Source organism: Pinus tabuliformis, chromosome 9 (genome assembly GCF_031772625.1).
Source record: "Pinus tabuliformis cultivar Carrire ecotype Pingquan chromosome 9, CPIR1, whole genome shotgun sequence".
NCBI lineage: Eukaryota > Viridiplantae > Streptophyta > Pinopsida > Pinales > Pinaceae > Pinus > Pinus tabuliformis.
The window spans coordinates 1,641,814,507-1,641,826,600 of NC_142307.1; positions in this window are offsets into that span (position 1 = coordinate 1,641,814,507).

The following is a 12,094-nucleotide window of genomic DNA, read 5'->3' on the forward strand; positions in this document are numbered from 1 at the left end:
CATTCTATCAGTTCACAATTATGATTTCAACACATGCATTAAACACATTTAGTCAAATCTATAGTCAATATACATTCCAAAAAGATAAAAGAGCATATCAACACATTTATACCCATGCCAGTCAACATCTTACAAAAATTAGCACCCATGAAATCTACAAGTTTAAAAGCATGTGTCGACCTTCATAACAGATAATATGAAAATGACAAAATAATTATCTAAATAAGTATGAATCATTTGTGTGAAATATTCCTTAGGTTCAGTGCTAAACCTTAAGATATAATTCATGGGAGGATGATCGTCCTTGTTAAATGGCATGAATAAATTGTCTTGTGTTGTGGGGGTTTGAATGGAGTGTCATTGTAAAGAAGTGGTGGTAAGGTGCTATGACATGGTAGGTGCCACGGTGGGATTCATATGAAGAAGAATTGTCATGTGGTTGCTACATGGTGAGTCCTTGATGATGTGGCAAGGGTTACAAGGCTTGAATTTCAAATGGGCATGACCTCTAATTCGAGAATTAAATTTAGATAAAATTTATATCTTTGAAAATCTTTGGATCGGCTGCACGTGATCGTTGTATTTATTTTGGATGTTGACAAAGTTGGAAAATAATGATTTTACAAGCCAAACTTCATAACAATACCATGGATCTTAGGTAAATTTTATGCCATTCCCTCCACTCCCTAAGAAAAACCCAAGGCGGTTAGAGGGTGTGTTACTAAGTTGGTATGAGAGGATGGTTCAACACTTGGCCATGAAAGTGAGATTTAGAATAAAATAATTTATACTTATTTAAAAGTAATGAAAAGTAAAAAGTAATAACAAAAATAATAAATTAATCCATTTTTTTTTTATTGTAACTTTGTTTTATAAACAAAATTTAAATATTTTTGAGGAGAAAAATTAATAATACGTATATCACATTTAAAAGAAATTTCAATAATTATGATTTAAATAAACATACTATTTTAAAACTTCATTTTTAAATTTAAATAAGAATCATATAAAAACTTAATATATACCATAAAATTTTTCCCTAAATTATATATATATCAAACATATCACATTAAAATTTAATTAATTAATTTTATATATAATAATGATATTTTAAAACTTTATTTTTAAATTTATTCATTAAATAAAATCTGATTACTCTATAATAAAATTGGGTTGTGCATATCATATCAAAAAATTAAATAAAAAAACATATGAAATATGTCTATAATATATTAATTAATTAATTTTATATATAATCATTATATTTCAAAACTTTATTTTTAAATTTATTCAATAAATAAAAATTGATTACTCTTTAATAAAATTGTGTTGTGCATATCATATCAAAAAATTAAATAAAAAAACATATAAAATATGTCCAAAATATTATGGAAAATAGGTAGTATGTAACTATATATATATATTATATGAATTTTTTAATAAAATAAAAAATATAAATATAATTTATATAAAAAATATGAAATTAAAATAAACAAATTTATTTTAACATGTAACTTATTAAGTGTGGAGAGGGATTAAATCTCTTACTTACAAAAAAAATTAATAAGAGATTTGTATTTTGAACAATTATATCCCTTTCAATACTTTATAAATTTGAAATTAAAATAAATTTATATTAATTATAAATTTTAAAAGTAAGGTTTATTAAGGTTTTATATAATAATTATATAAATCTAAACCTAAATTTTAGGGAAAGACTTGTCTCTTCTACACAATTTATATCGAAAATATTATGATAATATAAATAACTATATAAATCTCCACTCTCAAATTCAAATTGTTTCACTTTCAATACATATAAATTTCAAAATAAAATAAATTTATACTAATTATAAATTAATTTAAAATTTTAATATTAGATAGTAATGGTGTCAATTCAAAAAGTTAAAACCATATTTAAGATGTAAATTTATGAAACTGATCGTACCTTGTCCCAAAGGAGAATATATGATTTGTTTTTTACTGTAGACCATTGATTGATAATTTACAGCTCTCTAATTACTATTATCGTTAATTACAACATCAGATCAATATCAGTTACCTTTACACAAGGGTTTCAGTCACCACTTGCTTTATGTTTCCCTGCAAATATCCTATATCTTTATAATAATATGGCTAATATAATCCCTGTCATAATTTAATCAGGTTGCATGTCATGTTTCTTCTTTTATTTTTAAAAGAGGTGTGTCTTAATTTAATCAAGTTTGTTGGAGGGAAGTCAAGTGAAGTGAATTAATTTTCAATCAAGGGCTAAATTTCCATAACTAGAAAGAACCTTACTATTGTGGACTATGTATATTGTATTCAAATGTATTGTAAAGTGGAAGTTTAAAGGACACCCATGTAATGCAAAGAGTCATGTAAGTTGAAAATTCATAGGAACACAAAGAGTCATGAAGGTAGTCAAAGAGTCACCATTGGTTAGATATACTCCTTCATTATATGAGCAATGAACATTTCACCTTAGTTCCTCTTGCAAGACATTAGAGATATCAACTAGTTCTTTGAGGAGAAAGGAGTGACTCCAATGTCCCACTATTGGGGCGAGTGATGTACATTGTAAACATGTCTCTTGGAAATTTTGCTTAATAATAGAAGCCTTTAAGGCCAACATGTTCTTCATGCATGGACTATGAATGTTTCTAAGACTATTATGTGAACACTTGTATTTCATGTTTTCTTTGACACGTGCTAATATAGTTGAACTATTTTGGTTATCTTAGTGTTTATGTTATTGAGAATATGTTGTAATGGTTATTATTGTTATCCCATCCTTGTTGACTATTCCATGGAATACCAGACATATTTTCTTCATTTATTATTTGTAACAACCCTCACATCCACTTTGGACTATTTCGCTAGATGTTAGATGGATCCTTCTGGTTCATGTATGTCTCTTCATGGCTGGTACTACTAGCTCTCACTTAGAGGCTCACTTTTATCCCCCTCTGTATTAGAAGAACCTTGACATAGTTGCAAATGAACACTCACGAGGCACACCCCCTTGCTTTTTGAAGACACCATTGCATCCCTCTCTCATGCTGACAGCTAAATCCAAGGAAAATATCTAAGGATTTGGAAACTGGGCCTTTATATCCGATGGGACTCCTACACCAAAAAGTGTGAGGTCTAATTGGGACTTCATACCGGGCATATCCCTTGAATGTTGGCAGGTCCAACACCATTAACATTTCTGGAACTAGAAGGAGGGAAGCCAGTGTTTTATGGATGATAAACTCACCAACCCAATAATTCCATCTTCTGATCAAGGCAACAACATTAATTTCACCTCCCCTACTAGTGCTTCTGAAGTTGGTGACTCTTCTCAGCCTAGGCTTGCATGTGAAATTCTTTATGATCAAATTTGGCCATCCGCCCTATAACCCATCAATTTGCAAAAGATTTTGGATTGATCCTGGGAGTAATCAATCTTCCCTATTCTCCAAAGAATAAAAATACCACGTCCATGGGGATAGTAGTTTCCACTTTTGAAGACGTGGTTCTTGCCACTCTTGAAGAATTAGCAGACTCTGTGGAAAAACAAGAAGAGCCTCCACTCTTTCACAGTGGTGAGAGAGATAACATTCCACTATTGGAAAAAACTTTCGGTGGAACAAGAAGAGAAAAAGAAAAGGAAGAAAAGCTATTATATTCTAATAAAAATGAGGAAGAGAACCAAGAATTAGACATGGACGACCAAAATCTAGACTGGATGACTCAGGGCCCACTCACTCTTTTGGGTGTTCTACACAAAATGAAAGTTAGACCTTGATTGAAAATACACTTCACTTGACTTCCCTCCAACGTGGTATTCTAATACGTTTTCAATTGTCACTTAATATTCACTATCTAGTTTATTGAGTTGGTTCTTTCTGCATGCATTGAATCACCATTAAATTAAATTCATTTTGTTACTCAACATATCATGTGGTCTAATCTAGTTATCGAAATAGGGTAGATAGGAATGCAATTTGTTTATATTTGATTTTACTCTTATCTTTCCATTTTGAAATATTCTTGCAATCTAATTAACGTAGCAGAATGATCTTCATATATATAGTTTGCAATACCATTGTTTGGTAAATATAATTGAGAACATTACTTTATAAATTTTATATGTTTTAATTAAAATCCTAAAAGAAAAGCGATGGAATATGTTATAGTAAGTATTTATTTTAATTATGGAAAGAAGGAATTATTTGTTGCATGTTAATTTTCTTAAAAATATGTTAAAGAATGATATGTGAGATTAACTCTTAATTGTCACGAAAAAAATTGAAATTAGCTATGCTAAAAGAGTGGCAAGGATAAAAGAAGAAAAATCTTAATTTGGTTTCCATTGATTATTGATAGAATTTTTGGGTGAAACAAACCACCAAGGTTATGATGGTCACTGGAGATCAATGTCATGGGTGTGGGCCTATAGAAAAAAATTTGTTGAAAGGAATCAGTGGTAGAGAAAGACTAGTTTTGAACCGATAAAATTAGCAGGACACTCCTAAAGGGTTCAGGAGGTGAGTTTTATCAGGGATTTATGTACACTAAGACTTACAACTTTCAGTCCTAGTTTAGTGCCTAACCCATAAAATCAAGAACTATATGATATCAACCCCTCTCAATTGGGGAAGATATATCCTCCAAGCCAAGCTTACTGCTTAGGTGGTCAAGCTTATTTTCTGGTAAATCTTTAGTCATTATGCTTACTACCCATTCATTTGTAGGTAGATAGTGTAGCTCCATGACCCCAACTCTTACCAAGCTTTTGATGTAGTTTTACTTGTTTTTTATATGCTTCATCTTTGCATGAAACACCAATTCTTCTATCAAAATTATGAAAATATGATTATCACAATGTATCCATGTAGGGATAAGTGGTCCTTCAAACAAGTATGATAGTAAATTCCTGAGCCAAACTACTTTCTAAAAGACCTCACTTGCAACAACATATTTAACTTTAGCACTACTCAAAGCAACCATATCCAGCTTTTTGCTCATCCATGAAACCATGAAATATCCTAGACTAAATAATCCACTTGTTGTTCTCTTTCAGTCTGTCTCACTGCCACCCCAATAGGTATATGTATATACCACAAGTTGGACTTCATTACCAAGGTACCAAAGGTAGTGATATATAGTTCCACATAAATATATTAGGATATGCTTGGCCACAATGCAATGATCATGTTTTGGCTCCATCTAAAATTGACTTAGGAAATTTACTGCAAAATAAATGTCTCCTATAGTATTTACTAGATACATCAAGGACCCAATCAATTATCTGTAGCAGGTAGGATCCAATAGAATAGATTCTGAACTCCTCAACATCTTTAGATTGGTAATCATAGGAGTCATCATATGCTTGCAATCTATCATTCCATAATTTTGAAACATATTTATCACATACTTACCTTGGCTAATATATATTTCTCTTGGCTTCTTCCATACCTCTAGTCCTAAATAATAGTGCATTATCCCAAGATCCTTCATATATAATTATGTTTCTAACTACTTCTTTCATTCCTGAATCGGATGCTCTAGATCTGTAAATATTAGATCATCCACATACAAGAGTTTGATAACTGGTTCATCCTGGACCACCTTGATATATAGATTAAGATATGTAGTACTCTTGGTAAAACCAAGTCTGAATAGATATGCATCCATCCTTGATACTGGTCCCTATGATCTTACTTTAATCCATATAGAGCCTTCTTTAATATATAGACATGAATCTCCCTTTGATTTATTTAAAATCCTTGAGGCTGCTCAATGTAAAATTCTTCATCAATGGTCCCATTCAAGAAAGTTGTCTTGACATTCATTTGATAGATTCTCTATTTTATAGAAGTAAATAATGAAATAAGTTATCTAATTGTTTTATATCTAGTTGTGCAAGCGAAGGTTTCCTCATAATCAATTCCTTCCTTTTGTGAGAAGCCTCTCGCTAAAAAAAATTCTTTGTATTTGTCTATGCTCCCATCTACAATGTGCTTTATGTTGTAAATCCGCTATGAAGTGACTATAGATTTGTCACTTGGCCTAGGGACAATCTATTAGACATCATTCTTCGTCATGGATTGGTATTCTCCCTACATATAATTTCTCCATTATTGATGTTTAGTTTCATCTTCATAGGAGGAAGGTTCTCCTTCAATAATATTTTTCATGTATGCAACATACCCAAAATACCTCTTTAGTCTCTTACTTTCCCTAGATGTCCCTCATGATTCATGACCTTATTCCTCTTGAAGAGTAGTTTTTAGACAAACAAGTATCTTCCGATCTTTTGGAACAATTACTTGTTCTGTAGGCTCACAAGGAACGTCAAAATCTTCTTGAGCAAGTCCTAGTTCTTGACCATCATTTTCCCTAGATATATCCTAAAAGATAAGTATCTCTTATTCATTATAGTTGATCGGAACATCCCTTGATTTCTTATAAGCTATGCTCTCATCAAAGATGACATCCCTCCTTAATTCAATTTGATGATCCTCGATATATATTCTATATGCCTTTGATGAAACACTATACCCCACAAATATTTCCTTTAGACTGGTAGGATCTAGCTTCTTCCTCTTGTCTTTGGGTATACAAATATATAAAGGACACCTAAATATATGAAGATGATCCATACTTTGCTTCTTTCCTATAAATGCTTCTTCTGAAGTCATGTTGTTAAGAATCCTATGAGGACTTTAATTATATAAGTAGATTGTTGTCATGAATTCCTCTCCCCATAGGAATTGAGGGGGATCTTGATCATGTAGCATAACGCTAACACATTATTCAATAGTACGGTTCTTCCTTTCTACCATGTCATTCTAGTCAGGATTATAGGGAACAATGAGCTCCCTCTTGATTGCCACTTCCTTGCAAAAATATATTAACTCTTTGGAGATGTATTCTACATAATTTTATGACCTTAGAATTTTGATCTTTATCTCAATTAGGTTTTCCACTTCATTCTTAAACTCCTAAAACTTTTTGAATACCTCATCCTGGTTCTTGAGAAGTTACAACCAATTATTTCTTGAGTAATCATCAATGAAGGTTAAACAATATTGATACCCACCAAGATACTTTATTTCCATAGGTCCACATACATATGAGTGTATGTGATCTAACATTTCCTTGGATTTGGTGTCACTACATGTAAATGGTTTCTTTACATTCTTTCCTAGAGCATATCCCTTATAGATACTCTCATTATCTTTCTTTATTTTGGGCATGCCATTCACCATTTGACTTAGAAATGGCAATATATTATAATGAAGGTGTTCATACCTTCTATGCCATAGTTTGGAAGGACTCACTTCTAGGTGAACTAGGGCTTGAGCTAGGGGTGTATAGTGTATTCCCTCACGAATCCCAATCACCCTTGCTTCATTAATAATAGATCCCTTACCCCAAACCAAAACCTTGTCATCAACAAAAGAAAATTTATCGCCCTTATCCTCAATACAATAAATGGAAAGTAAGTTTTTCCTCAAACCTCGAACATATAAAATGTCGATGAGGTGAATGTTTCCTCCTCACTCGAGATCCAACAATGTAGACTCAATTCCTTTCACTGGATAGATCTTGTTGTTTCCAAGTTCAATAGAGTGATATGAATTTCTATTATATAGGATTTTTATTTGATTGAATTCTCCTATCATATATCTCGAGGCACCCTTGTGAGTAACCCATACATTCTCATTATTTAATGTGCGAGATAAAGCAAAGAACAAGCTTCCATTTGTTACTTCATTTACTATCCTATAGATGGTCTTCAATAGATAATTATTGATATATGTAGCAATATTTCCAAGGGCCTTAAAACCCTTCTGTATAACCGTTCTATGGTTCCAATGAAGATGTGATCTCCTATATCCCTCTTGCACCTTAGCTTTGATACCATGTTGGAGAATATGTAGACTTGTAGATTATAGCTTATTTTCCTTATCATGATAATTACTTGTGATGTTGTTTGGTTCTTTATTAGTTATTTAGATCTATTCATCAAGAAATTACTAAAATAATGAATACCACAGAGAGAGAGTACACAATATATAGGCTCCAATCTAGGGAAAAACACCTCCAAGGGGAAAACCTAGAAAACTATTCTCTTCTTATTTAGAATAGGATTACAAAAGAGACTTCCAAGACCCAAACACCTAAGACAATAAACCCACCAATCCCCAAGCCAACCCCCAACATGATATTCCTTGAGATAAATCCCAACACTTTCATATTGCTACACTACTACAAAAACTTCGGCCATTGTAACAAAATTTTAGCCCTACAATTTTGTCCCCCTGCAACTATTACAAAGTTTCATCCTCCTACAAGTGGGAGCTTCACAAACCCTAAGGACACAAGAGAAAATCTTCCTTTAAATTTTTTTGACTTATGCTCTTCTTCTTTGTCCTCCAAGCTACTCTTCTTCTCCTTGAGTATTGTAGATTTAAGTTGCTTGAGATGCATGTCCAAATGAGGTTGAGCTCCCTTATATTTATAACATTTCTTGAGGGTCGAATACCCCTACTTTAGAACACCTTTATCTTTCTCTTGGGTCAACTTGGTATTGGGATTATGGATAATTTTTTCTCAATAAAATAAGTATTTTTATTCATTACAATGAGTCCAAATGGGACTATGACGCATGACCAATATCATTCTTTATCCTAGATGTTAAATTTTCTTATTTTTCTATGCTCTATGAGTTACTTTAGCCCAATTTACTTTTTCATTTACAATGCATCCAATTATTAGCACTATAATCACTGATAAAAGTAATTGAAGAAAGAACAATATATGCAGTGACAAGTAAGGTAACAACAACACCATAAGAGATAGTAGATTGATCCAAGACTAGGGAAAAACCCCATAAGAGGGAAACCCTTTCAAATCTTCTTCTTTAATAGATCATCATAAAAAAATTTGAGCAGAGAGTACAATGATCTCAATACATATGTTTTCAGTGGATACTAATAAATCAGATCTACAAATCTACAAATCTATATAACGACAAAGATAAATCGAGATCTACATAATCACTAAAGCCAACTGAAGCCAACAGATAAACCTAAGATCAAAACCCTGGATTCTCCCTCTGCCACTATGTGAGGGATTTTGTCACTGCTCGGATGCTCTCACGAAGACCTTGTGCATGTGCCTCGGGTCAAACCCACCAAATCTACTAAAAAACCCTCATATGCTTTCTTCCAGTTACTATGAATGCATCTGGGATGGCCTCGACACTTTCAGGATTATTTTTTGTGAGCATCTGGGGACCGACACTTTCAAATCTGCCTCTGAACCCTATGGTGCTCCCTTAAGCCTATGTGCCACTGTTTAGGGCTCTCTGGTTGCTCTCATATGCCTATGTGCTAGTGTCGAGGGATGAAAATTCTCAGTTCTGTGTTAGCGTAGGGGGAATAGAAAGCCCTAACTCAGAGCGAACCTTGCGCCTGTGATTTTAGACCCTTGTACGAACTGCTTCCTTTGAACCTATGCGAACCAAGGAAAAAGAGAAGAAAACAAGATTGCTCTTTTTGTGTTTAAATTAGCTTGAGGTCTCTTCTATGTATATGCTTTCTTGAGGGTTTACTTGGGGTTAAGCCTGACCTAAGCAGTTACCCATGTGGTTAGGGCCGACTGAGTCCCTAATGTAGGTATGAATAAAAAATTCAAAAGTTAACTTCGTCTTGACCAAATTGGGTGATGGTTAGGTTGATTTAGATGCTCTCGAAAAGAGGAATTTAATGCAAGCATAATCACGGTCATCTAAGTTTTCCATTGTGGAATTTGAACCTAGTTTCAAAAATCAAAAATAGAATATCATTTATTTTTCTTTCTTTATAAAGAATATACAAGGTCATGATTACAATTACATAATAATGGAGACTGAACCTAGTTACAATTTTTAATAACCTCTAACTTATTTAAGAAAGGATTTAGATAAGTATTAAGCCTATGATATTTTAGTGAAATATTGGTAGATATTGGATTTTCATTTTAATAGGTGAATGAAAATATTATGTACTAGACTTTAATTTGGAACGTTAGAAACTATATTGTCTTTTGCTAACTATGTGTTGCAGGTAACATGAAAGATGAGGTAAATTCAACACAAAAGGTTGGTGGTTACAGGTTAAAGAAAAGGGATTATCTCAGAACCTAGAAAGTGAAATTGAGAGAAATATATAAAATGCATTGTAGAAGTAAGAAGAAAGAAGGACCAAAAATAGTTCTAGGTTCAAAGGGAGAAGGTATTATTTTTATAACACAATAATCTTAATTGATACAAATATACTTAACATATTATAGCTATTGTATTTCTTTTAGAAGAGGTTTTTGGATGAAATCACATTATAATTCATTTGTGACGCATTTCGAGGCAACAAGTATGGTTCATCGGCATGACAATGAGCAACACTTGTTTGTTCGAAATGCGTCACAAATGAATTATAATGGGATTTCCCCCGAAAACCTCTTCTAAAAAACTTGATATGGATCACAAAAGCTTAAATTGAGCTATTATATTAATAAGTCAAATTTTGGGTTTAATGTTCAGGTTAGACATGTATACCCTGAGAATGAGTATCTAGCCTAGAGGTTCCATAGAGTCAATACTAAACATGGGAAAGATAAGACTTAGAGAACTCATCATAATTCCCTATTACAAGAATCCATTGAGCCTATGGACTACATAAAATAATTTTATATGCATAGGTAAATTGTATATGTCTGTACTTAATACCAAATCTAATATTCATTTTCTTCAAATGAAAAAGAAATAGGTGATGCATTCCAAATTCTTTGAAAATAAAGAATTTAACCCTTATAATTAAGTATGAACAAAAGAAAAGAATATATATTGAGAAAGTAACTATACAAGGATGAAATTATCTTCTACATACCCATAATTAAGTATTTCTCTTTCTTAAAGAAAACACACACACATAATTATTGGTATTGGAGATACACGAAGAGTAACTTAGTATTAATCTAGTGACTATAAACAGCAGTAATGTTTTACAGCTCTGAAGCAAATAAAGACCCTTAAATGCCTACAGTGAAATTCCAAATTGCAAGAAAAGAAACACGTTAAATCTAATAGGAAATTTTGTAGTACTCTCATATGAATGTATGTACGTAGGGTTGAGTGAGAACGATGTTCCTTTTACAAAACCCTAGAGCCCAACAGGGCTTCACACTAAAAAAAATACTATACATTTAAATGTTCATCTAAAGATAGCATAAACTCTCATGATGGTAACCATGAGGGGTCGATAGGAATTTTCATACTTGTACTTCTGAGTTTATATGAAAAAAGGGGCCGTAGCCTTTACAATTACATGAATGACCTTTTAAACCCCAAGGCTATGTATCGGCTTGGCTACTAAAATGAAGAAAACTCAAAGCGTAAATAATGCATATCCGCGTCTATGGCGAACAAAATAAAATCACCATAGGCTTAACCTAGCGAGAAAATGTGGAGATAATGAGAACCTGTAAGCCAACGTGAAAACAACCGATGAAGAGCTAGATTTTGCTATTGAAACCCTTCAAGAAATCGATACTAAGCTCGTTGCTCCATAGCATAACTGGAAGTTTTTGAACAAAGTTAGTAATAAATCCATACACAGTGCTATATTAGTGGAAAGAAACCCTAGCATGTTTAAGGTTAAGATTGTACCTGTAAAGGAGGTATGAGATAGACATTTTTTTCCTGTATGCAACCCTGTAAAGAAATAAGAATTCAAATCATGAAGAATAGTAGTGGAGATGGTAAAAAAAAAAAGTGTAAACTAAGAGCGTCTCCAAGACTTACATCGTAAATTTTATCTTGGAAATATTATTTTTCTTTAAATGACCGGTCTAAATAGTGGTTGTGGAGCAATGATATCTGTGAAAGAAAAAAGGTAAAAGACAGACCCTCGTTTCCAACATAGGGCCTGTAATCCTGTCAAATGTGTAAGTAGAGAGGGTTACAAGGATATTTAAGAGAATTACTGTCGAATATTTAAAAAAATTACTCAAACAAGAGAAATGAATTAATGAGTTTGTTTTATATAACATCACTTGC